Source organism: Dermacentor silvarum, chromosome 1 (assembly GCF_013339745.2).
Source record: "Dermacentor silvarum isolate Dsil-2018 chromosome 1, BIME_Dsil_1.4, whole genome shotgun sequence".
NCBI lineage: Eukaryota > Metazoa > Arthropoda > Arachnida > Ixodida > Ixodidae > Dermacentor > Dermacentor silvarum.
Genome location: NC_051154.1, coordinates 332324045 through 332337883, shown reverse-complemented (window position 1 = coordinate 332337883; position 13839 = coordinate 332324045). Strand labels below are relative to the sequence as shown.

Below are 13839 nucleotides of genomic sequence, written 5' to 3'. Positions count from 1 at the left end.
TTCTGAAAAAAAACTAGCTTCGAATGTCGAATTGAATATAGAATATTCAGGTATTGCCTTCTATTAAGCTTAGCGCTTTATTGTTGCTAGGGCAAGGAGCGCAGATGTGGCAAATACATTGATATTAGGTGACAACAGGCATCTGCATTCGCCGGAGCGCTGAAATAATGTTTACTTTGTGCATTTTTTGCTTGCATTTTTCACTATCAAAGACGTGTTGGTCTGGGCACTATATTTTTGCATCCGCTGCTCTGCTGCTGTAGTGTCTCATATGTTGCAGAGGAGTACCTTGACTGCAGATGTTGGCAATCCAATGTCTTCCATGCATTCGTAGTCAGCAGGAATGATAGCTATATCGGTTGATGAAAAGCATGCTCGTGGAGCAGGGTCTTCGGCACTCTCCATCGTGGCATAATGCAGTCTCTCAAACGATGAAGCGGAGTGAGGCTCTTCACTATTCATAGCATATTATATGGCTTCAGCGCTCGCTTGCTCTGGTGGAAAAAAATCTACCAGCTGAAGTCAATGCTGTGGAATTTCGAGCTGTAGTTGTGATCTAAATCTGCGCTATCAATTTTCATTTGTGCAGCTTCTGGTAGGAGCTGATATCCATAGCCTGATCACAGCAAGCTAATGGGGGGTGCAATGCCAGTGGGTTAGCCGTAGAATCACAGTCGCAACTTGGTCAGTTTATACTGATAAAAGTAGTCTATCAAAGCTTCTATTTTCAGAAGAAAAAATTCAGGTCAGAGTCCAAATTTTTGAATTTTGCGCCTGAACCTCACTGCCGCTACATCACGGGCTTAAACGTACCTTGTCGTATTTGAGCCTTTGTGGCTCAGGAAAATATATTAAAACTTGCAAAGTTCATTCTTGGGCTCTTTTTTATTATAATGCAGTCAATCCTCACCGATAAAAAAATGAGTGCTGACACCACAGCCACCCGAAGTGAACAGATGTGCCGTCGGCATGCTCTGAAGCACATACCGAATTGACACAGTGAAGTGCACCCATCACCCTCTGCCCAACCCTCCCAAATTGTAGCGCGCTTGGAAGACCAGCCGCCGCGGTTCAACTTTTGAGAGCAACTCGCGGCACCTCTAAACCGCCGCGCCTCATCGCTGTGAAATGTACAGACTCCCACAACCCCAACCAGTCATCTTCAATTGTGCAGGTGCGTGCATTGACTACCTGTGCAGTGATTGGGGTTGACAGTGGTCACTGGGTCGGCACAACAGCTTGAAGAAACGACAATAAAAAGCTCAAACAGGGCTTACGCTGGCGCAAGGTGTAGTTCGAGCACGGCCGATCGACACGTTTGTCACCACCCGAGATGGCACGCCGATACCAAACTTACATTGATGGATGGACCTCCTGGGTGCCTCGAAAGGCTGTGAGTCTGCCCCAAGCAGTACAAATAATCATCCGACCTTATTGGCCTGATTCTATTCAATACCGCCCTGCACGCACTTCATTGAGCGCTAAGCAATGTGGTCACACTCACCATTACTGAAGCAAAGGCACTTCCCGTGGAGATTGACAACCTGAAGAACCTGGCATTTCTAACTTGCATAACATTCAAAGTATCCCCAAAAATTTTGCCCCACAGCAAGTATTCACCTTAACGACAACCACAGTACCGTGCAAATTTATGAAGCCTCGACGCACAATGCATGTCGCGGGGTTGTTCATAACACAGAACCTGGCACCAAGACAGAACTCATGCGAAAGCTAGAGGCACCTAAGTTCAAGATCCTCATTGCCCGCATAATGGGCCGAACAGCAATCGCAATCATCACCTTCGAAGGATCATCTTTGGTGGTGGAATATACCGCTGCTACCCGCACCACCCTCGCGAGCAGTGCTGCACTACATGCTTCGGCACAGGCCATTACGCCGATGTCTTCCCAGACTCCAACAGGCCCCACTGCAGAAACTGCGCACAGATCACCCATCTGGCGCAAGAGCAGGAGTGTATGTCGTGCTGTCCTAATTGCAATAGGGACCATCCAGCTGACGACCCGGATTGCAAAGTTCATCGTACCGCGGACAAGGCAGTGTGGCAGGCCGTGCACCTGAAGAAACTGCAGCTCAGGGAGGAGGAGGAGCGGAGCGCTGCCCAGGATTATCCCAAGAAGGTCACCATCGAGATCCCTTCCACCATCCAGAGCAGAAGCAAGAGCCGAAGCAAGTCCCGAATGGGGGCTCTGAATGAAAATACAGCACGTCAGCAAACCGCAGATCATGCTCGCAACTTAAAGAGAATCAACAAAAGGTGAGTCAGCCACTCTGCACTCCTTCCCACCCCTCCACCCTTTCCAATGCACGTGAGAAAAGCACTACAGATAGCTAAAATGTTAAGGGCCATATTAATGAAATCCACGCGTGGAATTTCTTAAGCTTGTCAAAATCAACCGCACTCAACACTGACAGAAGAGGACATATGGTCCTCGCACGCACGACACCCCTCCGACAAACGACACACAGCAAATAGAAATTGATACGTTCCCTCCCGACCGCACGCCATCGGTATCGACGGAGGCCCTTCTGAAAAAGCTCAAGTGGCATGCTCCATATAATGAGCCCACCACCTTGTTTGCAGAATCAATGCAAAACCTTTGCGAAGAGCTCAAGGCAGATCAGAAGTGGAAGTGCGAAATGAAAAGGCAAGCAGAAATTGAAGCAATTGTAAAATCATTCTTCGAAGCTCGGTCCACTCTTGTAGAGAGCTGTGCTCCCCGACTGCCAACCTCTCGTGCCTCGCCTTATCCCATTCCACGACCCGCTGCTTTCTAACGCTCTTGGCAAACAAGATCGTGTCGACCGTGATGCACAAGAGAGTATGGTCGCTCATGAGCATGTCACGCTGATCTGCCAGGTGATGGAAGTGATCATGCCCCAAATGCAGGCCCAACTGCAAGCCATTGTTGCACCGATCACTCAAGCTGCGCACAGTCTGTTAGCGCATTGGCACCGTAGAACAAAGCGTTGGAACCCCCGTCCATCACCCAACCCACCGGTACAACGCCACACTAGTAAAATGGCTGCTGACAATATGGCAAAACACTTTACATGTATGGCAGTGGAGCTGCCGGAGGTTCGCGAATAAATGCGGTCTCCTCGCACAGTACATTGCTATGCAAAATAATGTGCCACACATTATACTTCAGCAAGAACCTGGACACAACTGCAAGCTATCTGGTACGCAACATACCAGCACAGAAACACACATGCCGCATTTATCCGCAAAGAGATCGCAGCAGAGATCACACACATGACGTCAGTCCACAAGCATCAGACTCCTTGCCGTGAACACCAAAAATAAGATAAATACTCCCGAAATTTACATCACTAACAGCTACAATCATCCGCGAGAAGCAGTCAGCCATTTAAGGAAGGCATTAAAATGCACCCATGTAAGTACTTTTGGCACCTAGTAGGGGGAGACTTCAACACCACACATACCGCTTGGGGGTACACAAAGAACACACCGCGGGGAAACCGCCTCCTAGAACACATAAACGACGCAAAATTCACAATATGTACTAAACACCCCCAATTCACCAACCATACACAGCAACTCGGTTGAGAGGGACACCACAACTGACCTCACCCTGAGCAAAGGGCCATTGTCAGCTTCATGGTACAATACGCATGACATGCTCATGAGCGACCATACTCTCTTGTGCATCACGGTCGACACGATCTTGTTTGCCAAGAGGGTCGCGAAGCACAGCTCTCTACAGGAGTGGACCAATATCACACAACCAAAACACAACATATTCAGGAAGCTATCAATCAGTGTAAAAGGGTCAGTGAGGACATTTTCGAAATTCTCCGAGAGACCTACATGGTTCCTCCGGACAGTCTCAAGTACACAGACTACCAAGGGGTGGAGTCGGCTGATCTTCTCCTCATGAGAGACAATGACGTGGCAGAGCTGAAACTCGCACTTGTGGAAATGCCACTGAACAAAGCATCCAAGCCAGATGAACTGACTGGGGCACAGCTCCACATCCTATCGGATTTTGACGTGGAGTTTTTCCTCAGTCAACTTAACAAAGTGTTGAACATGGGTTTCCGCCTGAGAGAGTGGAAGGAAGCCATGGTTATCTTCACCACAAAGCCGGGTAAATCAACCGACATTGGCCACCTCCGCCCCATTTTGCTGACGCCCATTCAAGGCAAAGGGATAGAGCCCACAATTTTCCAACATTAATACTACATCTAGAAAGTATGCAATACCTGCTGCACACCTTGCTAAGATACATACACCAGCTGTCTATGCAAGACACGCTCCTCCAGATACATGAAGATATCACCAAACGTCCCAGCAACTCTCAATTAAAGCAATCTTAGCCATAGATATGAAGAAAGCCTTCAGCAACGTGGCCCACGACACCATGCTTGCGGAGCTCTCTTCCACCAATCATTGTGCCAAGATGTACAACTACGTGCGGGACTACTTGAGGCATCATACATACACCCTCAAAATTGGCAATATGACATCTAACCCCTACCCACATTCGCAAAGGGGCATCCTGCAAGGAGCAGTGCTCTCCTCAACACTGTTCAACTTAGCAATGTGTCGCATACACAGAGTTCTACTACTCATATATTACACGCTACGCTGACAACATAACCATATGATCAACAAAGGCTCTCCAGTGCAAATACAGGACACCTTGCCACATGCACTCGGTGCAGCTCAAGCGGCAGTGGCTTGGAGTGCATCCTGGAGAAGTCGGAGCTGCTGCTTGTGCACACCACACAATGGAGACCCCCACCAATCACCCTATACAACAAAGCACAATACATTCCACAAAGACATACAACTACTGTTAGGCCTACACATGCGGCGAGGTGCAGGGGGTGCAGTGACTGCAGCACTTGCTAAAGCAGATTGAGCAGGTCTTGAACACGATCCGGCGCATTTGCAGTAGCCATCGAGGGCTTCGTGAGACAGACATGCTGTGGCTGCGTGACGCCTTACTCATGTCTCGCCTGTGCTATCATGCACCATACATTAATCTCATAAAGGCACAGCACAACAAGCTTGACACTCTCATTAGCCAAGCCACAATACTTGCAATAGGGTTGCTGACAAACACAAGTACGTAAATGATAGAGAAGGCAGGTAACCATAACATCCTAGAAGAGCTTATCACATAAATGCAGGCAGGAAATTAGACTCAGTAGTACCACATCGGGCACAAGAATTATGCAGATGCTGGATTTCTAACCCAATGACACCCCACTGCCCGCTACAAGCATGCTCGGCAAAAATTCCCAAGCACTGCTCACAATAGCCCCCATACCAACGCACATGGACCCCCCAATGAAACAAAGAATGCAGAGAACAGCGCATCACATATAACAGTGAGTACATTCAACGAGCGAACACCCACACATGCCTGTACACCGATTCTGCCATCAAAAGCAGCGCAGCAGCCATAGCCTCTACTGATCACTGCTTTATGATCACTCGCATGCAAACCATCAAGACGGAGCCACAGTGAAATGAGCTTGCCGCCATCATTAAGGCAATTGAAGTCCCACCAATCACCGCGAGGAAATGTTTCATATTTACAGATTCGACGAAAACCGGCCAGATACTTCAGAGCGGACAACTTCCCAAAGATTACTGTGAGGCAATCCATGAACACCTGCACCTGCCCACTGGAATGATCTGGATACCGGGGCTCGTGGGAATGGAGGGCAATGAAGGGGCTAACCTGCTCGCCCGAGAAGCACCGTGCTGGGCCTCTTCCGTCGGGCCCCTGCTCAGGTCAATCCTCTCAAAAGGCTCCCGCAATTCTCACATTAGCACCAAACAGAGAAGACAGAAGACAATTTCCAACGCTCAGCCCACATCTCACCAGACTACAGGGCACACTAATTCGCCAAGCAGAAACATCCTACATACGCAAACTCGACAACACCTTATATGAGGATAAGCAAAAGAGCCTCTGCCACAGTGCGGGGTCTGTGGCGGTCACCCAAACACTCCACACGTACTATGGCACTGCAGGCCTCCATTCCCAACTCTTCCCAATGGCTCCATTCTCACCCTACTCCCTACAGTCACCACACTAGATGACCAAGCCATCTTGGCTGACTATACATCGAGTTTGCATTGGTGCAGGCGACCAGCGGGCGCCTGGACTGAGGGGTCTAGTTCATCGCACAATTTTTTTCTCAAAATGATGGTTACTGCTGCTGCTGCTGCTGCTGCTGCTGCTGCTGCTGCTGCTGCTGCTGCTGCTGCTGCTGCTGCTGCTGCTGCTGCTGCTGCTGCTGCTGCTGCTGCTGCTGCTGCTGCTGCTGCTGCTGCTGCTGCTGCTGCTGCTGCTGCTGCTGCTGCTGCTGCTGCTGCTGCTGCTGCTGCTGCTGCTGCTGCTGCTGCTGCTGCTGCTGCTGCTGCTGCTGCTGCTGCTGCTGCTGCTGCTGCTGCTGCTGCTGCTGCTGCTGCTGCTGCTGCTGCTGCTGCTGCTGCTGCTGCTGCTGCTGCTGCTGCTGCTGCTGCTGCTGCTGCTGCTGCTGCTGCTGCTGCTGCTGCTGCTGCTGCTGCTGCTGCTGCTGCTGCTGCTGCTGCTGCTGCTGCTGCTGCTGCTGCTGCTGCTGCTGCTGCTGCTGCTGCTGCTGCTGCTGCTGCTGCTGCTGCTGCTGCTGCTGCTGCTGCTGCTGCTGCTGCTGCTGCTGCTGCTGCTGCTGCTGCTGCTGCTGCTGCTGCTGCTGCTGCTGCTGCTGCTGCTGCTGCTGCTGCTGCTGCTGCTGCTGCTGCTGCTGCTGCTGCTGCTGCTGCTGCTGCTGCTGCTGCTGCTGCTGCTGCTGCTGCTGCTGCTGCTGCTGCTGCTGCTGCTGCTGCTGCTGCTGCTGCTGCTGCTGCTGCTGCTGCTGCTGCTGCTGCTGCTGCTGCTGCTGCTGCTGCTGCTGCTGCTGCTGCTGCTGCTGCTGCTGCTGCTGCTGCTGCTGCTGCTGCTGCTGCTGCTGCTGCTGCTGCTGCTGCTGCTGCTGCTGCTGCTGCTGCTGCTGCGCTGCTGCTGCTGCTGCTGCTGCTGCTGCTGCTGCTGCTGCTGCTGCTGCTGCTGCTGCTGCTGCTGCTGCTGCTGCTGCTGCTGCTGCTGCTGCTGCTGCTGCTGCTGCTGCTGCTGCTGCTGCTGCTGCTGCTGCTGCTGCTGCTGCTGCTGCTGCTGCTGCTGCTGCTGCTGCTGCTGCTGCTGCTGCTGCTGCTGCTGCTGCTGCTGCTGCTGCTGCTGCTGCTGCTGCTGCTGCTGCTGCTGCTGCTGCTGCTGCTGCTGCTGCTGCTGCTGCTGCTGCTGCTGCTGCTGCTGCTGCTGCTGCTGCTGCTGCTGCTGCTGCTGCTGCTGCTGCTGCTGCTGCTGCTGCTGCTGCTGCTGCTGCTGCTGCTGCTGCTGCTGCTGCTGCTGCTGCTGCTGCTGCTGCTGCTGCTGCTGCTGCTGCTGCTGCTAGAATATGATCTTTGGCTAGTCGGCTGTCTCCGTGCGCTATCCTGGAGACTGCAAATTTAGCCGTGTACGTGTCGTTCATGCCTGCGGAGGGAGCGCGGCCAGCTATTGGAGCGTCCGTCGTCCACGTAGTCCTCGCCGTGGGCGCTACAGCAGCTGCGCTGCCTGCGGCCGAGGGCGGTTTTGCTTCGTACAAAGGCTCGACAGTGACATGTATGCGCACATGTACATGTCTAGTAGTGCCTTTTTACTTTAAACCATCCCCGTCCCTCCACGAGCTCCGTCCCTCCCGGCATTTCATGTGGAGGCAGAATTCTTCACTCTTCTTGCATTTCCGCTCCTAGAACGTTTACCTTCACGGAGCCAACCGATGCCGTAATACCTCATTCACACACAGATCTTAGCTCTCGATCGCGGTCGTCAGTGCTCCTTGTGATCGAGGTATTACTTCCATTGGGCGCGCGTAAGTTAAAGGAATTAAGTGATGTAATATAACATGAATTCTTAAGTCCTAGTGACTGTTTCGTCAGCTATGGGCAGATTATCTGACAGATTATTGTCGTAGTGTACAAATAATGGATGCGGACGAAGACGCCCTCGGATTTTCGATAAGCAACGAAATATTCTCACGCGCTTTAAAAAAAATTCGACAGTTTCGGTTTTCTACTGTGTGAAACGCTACACGGTGGTGCCACCTACTTCCTAAAACAAAAAGTTAGGGCAGTTTCGGTTTCGGTTTTCTAAAGCGTGAAGCGCCACATGGTGGTGCCACCTACTTCCTGAAACAAGTGTCATGGCGGCTTCCTGTTTGGTTTTTGAAGTTGAAACAGCTCAAGTACCAAGCTTTATTGCGCTATTTTGCATGACATGGTGTTTTCAAATGTACGTCTTCGTTACAAGTATACTTTGTGCCATCTAGAAAATCAAGCATCGATAATTAATTTGCGGCGCTTTGTGTACCCGTCATACCTGAAGGCAAGCAAACCGCCACTGCGTCCTGCAGGAACTATCGAGGTGAATATGTATTTCTTTCTTAACTTTACATGCTTTATTGGTATAAAGCTCTATACAGCCACCGTTTTTCTTGATTCTGGGCTTGATGAAATGTGAAATTGAAACCGTACTTAGTTGTCGCAACCACGACCTGCTTCGTTATTTGCTGCAGTTTTGACGATGTCGGAACATGTTGCATTTGTTGCTCCGCATTGTTAAATAACACAACACTTAGCATATTGCATTTGCCTGGTTCGCTAACTTAGCATATTGCATTTGCCTGGTTCGCTAAGAAAAAAATTACTACGCCATTGGAGAAGCCCGCGTTGGCGTGCACTGGTTTCGAAGGAACATCGACCATGTTAGTCCTTACCGAAGCCATAGAGAGAAATTCACTCCTGTCGTTAACCGAAGAGACTGTGAATTTATCCACACAACCATACTGGGCGGCATCAACAAAGGATTCAATGCCTGAAGTGTTCTTTAAAAACCCTTTAGCTCGCGCTACTCGCCTTCCCTTATTGTGCCGCGGATGTACATTTATAGGAAATGGATCAACGACGTAGGTACCTGTGACCTTAACATCAAGTTGTACAATCTCCCAAAGGCTGAAGCTAGGTCGAAGACCCGCTGCCTCCAGAAGACGTCGGCCGGCCCGAGAGCCCGAAAGTATCACAACCTGCGCAGACCTTTGTGCCTCAATCAGCTCGAGGATAGTGTTGTGCACCCCCAGCTGCACGAGTTTCTCAGTGCTTGCTGTAATCGGGATGCCCAACACTTTCTTGATGCTTTTCCACATCAGGGTGTCTAGTTTGTCCCTCTCCGTTTTTGTCCAATGTAACACTGAAACAACATAATTGACGTGGCTCATGAGGAATGCGTGATGCGCTCTAAGCAGGTTGTCCTCACCAATCCCTCCTTTCTTATTAGATACTCTCATGATCAGTCTAAGAATGCTTTCAGTTTTGGACGTGAGGTGAGCAATGGTCTTCGCATTACAGCCCCTGGAGTCAAGCAGCAACCCGAGGATTCTGATCGAGTCGACGCTGGGGATTCTTCTGACCATTCCTCATATAAACATTAATAGGAATCTGGTCTAGAGGCATTAGCCCTCGAACCCCCTGTCTCGATGGCTGTGATGTGTAGTGCGCAACGGTGATATTTGTGGTGTGCGACAAGGTGCGGTGCATTCAAACAAGAAGCAGACGACAAGGAGAGCGCACGCCAAGGCAAATTCCATACTGATGGAAAACGACGACGCCGAAGACCGTCCGGCGCGTGAACACGCGGCGCAAGACACAAAACCAAGAAAAAGGAATCCAATCGTAAAAGAACACGGAGCTTCAAGCAGGCAATCAACAAATGACAAATCGGCCAGAGCGGCAGAAAAGCAGGCCGCGCTGGCAATAGGGGGAGGAGTTCCAGAAGCGGCACCAGGAGAAGGTCGGCCACCGGATCGGGGGTTGAAGACGGCCGTCGGGTTCCGGACCCGAGCCACCAGGACTTCACCCGGCCGGGGACTCCTGTCAACCCATTCCTGGGCGTCGCTACTCCATCCGTTCGGGAACTGCTGCCCGAGGCAGGTGAGCGTCTACGCCCGTGGGCCGTCCGAGAGCTGTCGGGCTACGGGCCCGAGCTCCACGACCAGCTGCCCGGCCAGAACACCGCCGCCGTCTTCCCGTGCTGGCGAGCCGCCTGTCTTCTCACTCCACACCAGAGCTGCCCCGCACTGTTAGCCTGTACGACGGTCCGATACGACCTTCTATGGTGAGACCAACACCATTTCTCTCGTCGTCTCGTCTCCGCTGTTTCGCGTCGAGACTATAGCACGCGCACACGCCCGCTTCCTGCCCGAACTTGCTGCCCGAACTTGCTGCCCGAACGTTTTGTGCCGTGATAGTCGTTTTAAGTGTTTGTTTTTATGGGTTAATTTTCGTTTCAGTTTCATTAAAAGTTTGTGTGTCTTTTCAACAAACGGCTTTGTCCTCGATTGGGTTCTGGGAGGCTCCGCCTCAGAGAACTGCCAGAAACATTAACACACAAGAACCTGTCATAACAATGGCCTGTATAGTAAATGTTCGGATTTATTCGGAGAGAGCTTAAGTCCCGTTCCGTCAAGGAAGGACTGAGTAACCTCTAGGCTTCCTGGAGCGCCTGCTCAACGGCCACCTCCCGGGCACCAAATTGTGGCATCGTCAGCGTAAAGCGCATGTTCCACATTGGTACAGCTGATAAACTCTTAGAAAGCCTGTGCATCGCAATGTTGAATAGAAGAGGGGAAATGAGCGCACCCTGAGGTGTTCTTCTACGTCCGAGCTGAAATGGTTCTGATTTTGATTGTCCTACTCTGATAGCCGCTGTCCTGCCCCTGAGGAAGGATTCCACAAAGGTAAAGAATCTACCCCCTAGGTTTAGCGCAGAGATTTCTTTGAGAATAAAGTCGTGAGCCACTGTATCAAACGCCTTAGACAAATCTAAGGCCAATATGCCTCTCACGTCCCTGCTTCTATTGTCAATAACCTGAGTCTTGAGCAGAAGAATTACATCCTGAGCGGAGAGTGAAGGCCTAAAACCAACCATGTTGTCAGGAACAACTCTTCATGCTCTCAAGCACCATTTTTTTCTATAATCACCTGCAGGCGCAAAAAGAAAGACCTAAAGTTTTTGCATAAATGTGGCGTTTTTCTCTTCACTCTTCCATTTTTATCCAGAATTTGAAAAAGTACACTGTTAAGCCACATACTTAAGTTGCATTTTGTTGCAACGATGTTGACTTTCAGTGTTTGTGCAATTGTTGGTGCACAGGGAGTGGCCCGATTGTGTAATCGGGAGAGACTAAACCACTGCACGCACATGCCAACTCCATTGCTCTAGCCTTCATATAATGAAAATTTGCCGTGTAAGGCTAGTTTCACCATGAAAGAGGAAGTAATTGCATTCCCATTATTATTTTACAAGCACTTGTCTGTAACGTGCTTAGTGTCTGTGCCAAGTTAGATAACCAATTGTTCCGGAACTTGCCAGTACGTGGGACTATTTACCCATTTTTCAATTAAAGGAACTGTGTCCGCCATAGCACCTATGCATTATGTGACCAGAATCCTCGAACGTCAAAGCGGGACAAAAAGGGGAGGGGGGGGGGGGTTACTTCAGAGATAGAAGCAAGATTCTTCATTTATTCCAAGTTTTGTGTATATGAAAGGAAACTTTTTTTCAAGCTATTCAGGAAATTTTCACTTTGTGTTTTGGCATTATTCCATGTGCTTCCAACACCACATGCATGACAAGCAACACGACATGAAGTACTTGGGCTTCAACCACTCGTTAGCCAGTGCATCAAGAAGCTTATTGCAGCGCAGTCATAAGTGGCAGTGCATTCTTGGAGGGGCGAATTCTTAACAGCTCAGAAGGCTTGCCCCTTGTGTTTGCTACATGGCAGCAGTGTTACATTTGAGCGCAGCCTGTTGTGCTGAAGGCCAGTCAGAGTGCTGCGTGCATGTGCAGATTTTTGGAAGGTATATGTTTTTTAATCGATTAGTTTTTAATAAAGAGATGTTACAAACTGCATGACCTGTAAAACAAGAAAAATTTTTGTTAAAGGCCTTCTTCGCAGCTCAGTGCTGCATTCACCTGGACTTGGAGACAATCTTTATCAGATGCACAATACAAGAATACAATGGACATAGTGACTTGGCTGCCAAAAGTATGTTAAATTTTAAATTCTGAGGTTTTACAAGCCAAAAAGACAATTTGATCATGAGGCACGCTGTAGCGGCTGGCTTCAGACTAACTTCGACTACCTGGGGTTCTTTGTGCACCCAGTGCACGGAACACTAGCGTTTTCGCATTTCGCCCCCATTGAGATGCGGCCGCCGCAGCCGGGATTCTATCCCACGCCGTCTGGCTTAGTAGTACAATGCCATAGCCACTACGCCACCACAGGGCGGGTCACAAGTATGTTAACTTAAAAAGAATATGCACGCTCAGTTTTGGGTTATTGGTCAGCGTACAAAAAGTACTTTGGCAAGTATTGACAAAACATTTTTTGATAATAAAACAACCAGGATAAAAACAGCATTTCTTAAGAAGCTGGAAATTTAATGCAATTTCTAAAGCGAAATAGTGATTTCATTGCAAGAACTGTCACTGACACTCCTAATCATTGTGATATTTGACACAGGAATCCAAAGTGTTTTATGAAAAGCATACAAGAATATGATTAAAACCCACAGTGCCCAAGAAGATATGAACTCTGCACCAACAGATTGCCTATTCAAGTTTTTTTACTGCCTGTTTGACGCTGTGCAAGAACATTTTTCACACTAAAAAAACCCAAAATAGATAAGTATCATTTTTCTTAAATTTAGTCATCGCTTGTCTGGTTTCGCCACATTAAAATTTTTTCGAAGTTAATTTCATTACGGTACAAACTATGTGCCAGGGCAGAAATTACTTCATATGGAAGGCATGGTTGCATCTAATATTGACTAATCCCATGTTCATACATATGTAGAACATTAGCAGAAGGGTGAAGTTGTGAAAGTTACAAGGCACACTTCAGCGTTCGGGCGAGATCAAGGAGTGGGGCACGGCAGGGCTTGATGTGAACTGTTGGAGTACTTGTACTCCGTAGCAGTCATAAAGGGGCATGGCCGCGAAACTGAGGGAGGATGCGGAGTAATGAGTCGTATTGATTGACCCTTGAGATGGTCGTGGAGCCTCGAGAAGAATGGTGTCAAGCACTCAAGGCAGATCAGTAGGCACGGTGCCACCGGTGTCAAGGGCTGTGGCATCGGGCACCAGAGCAAGTATCCTGCACGGCTGGCATCTTGTGTTTTAGAGAACAGCAGCAAGGTTCAGAAAGTGGTCAAGAGAAGAGGTTGAGCCTTTAGTTCTGAAGAGCAGATTGGCAGCCAGCATAGTCAGCAAGGTCACTGGAGTGTTGTATAGCAGCAGCAGGAGTTTAAATGCATCAAACTTTCACGATGGTTGCCCACAAGGTGTGCAATGTTAACGTCAATGTTAAAGCAAAAAGAGGAGGTGCAAATGTTTGTTGGCAGCATCTGCCACAACACAAAGTGCTTTAAGGGCTGCACAATAATGCCATTGAAGTAAACTCCTGATCAAAGAAATGACACCAGCGGATCTGTGAAAAAGAACTAAATTTTCTTGATCTTCGACATCGAACCTGAAACTGAAGAGTGCATTTGAGACTTGGCATTGCAAACATTGCAGCACATTCATCAATTTCGTGTTATGAGTTGGAGTCGTCAAAAAATTCCTTTTCCCGCAGAACACTTGGTCTGCCTAATTTTGGTCACAGGTATATGTTACAACCTCCAAGCTGTTCCAACAAGGTGTCAAGACTGCTAAGACA

General features: G+C 49.4%; 1 pseudogene; it reads right to left on the bottom strand.

The window, feature by feature from the left end:
• Positions 1-6210: 6210 nt before the first annotated feature.
• LOC119443204 (UPF0746 protein DDB_G0281095-like) lies at positions 6211-9261 on the bottom strand (annotated as a pseudogene).
• Between the last annotated feature and the right edge of the window lie 4578 nt (positions 9262-13839).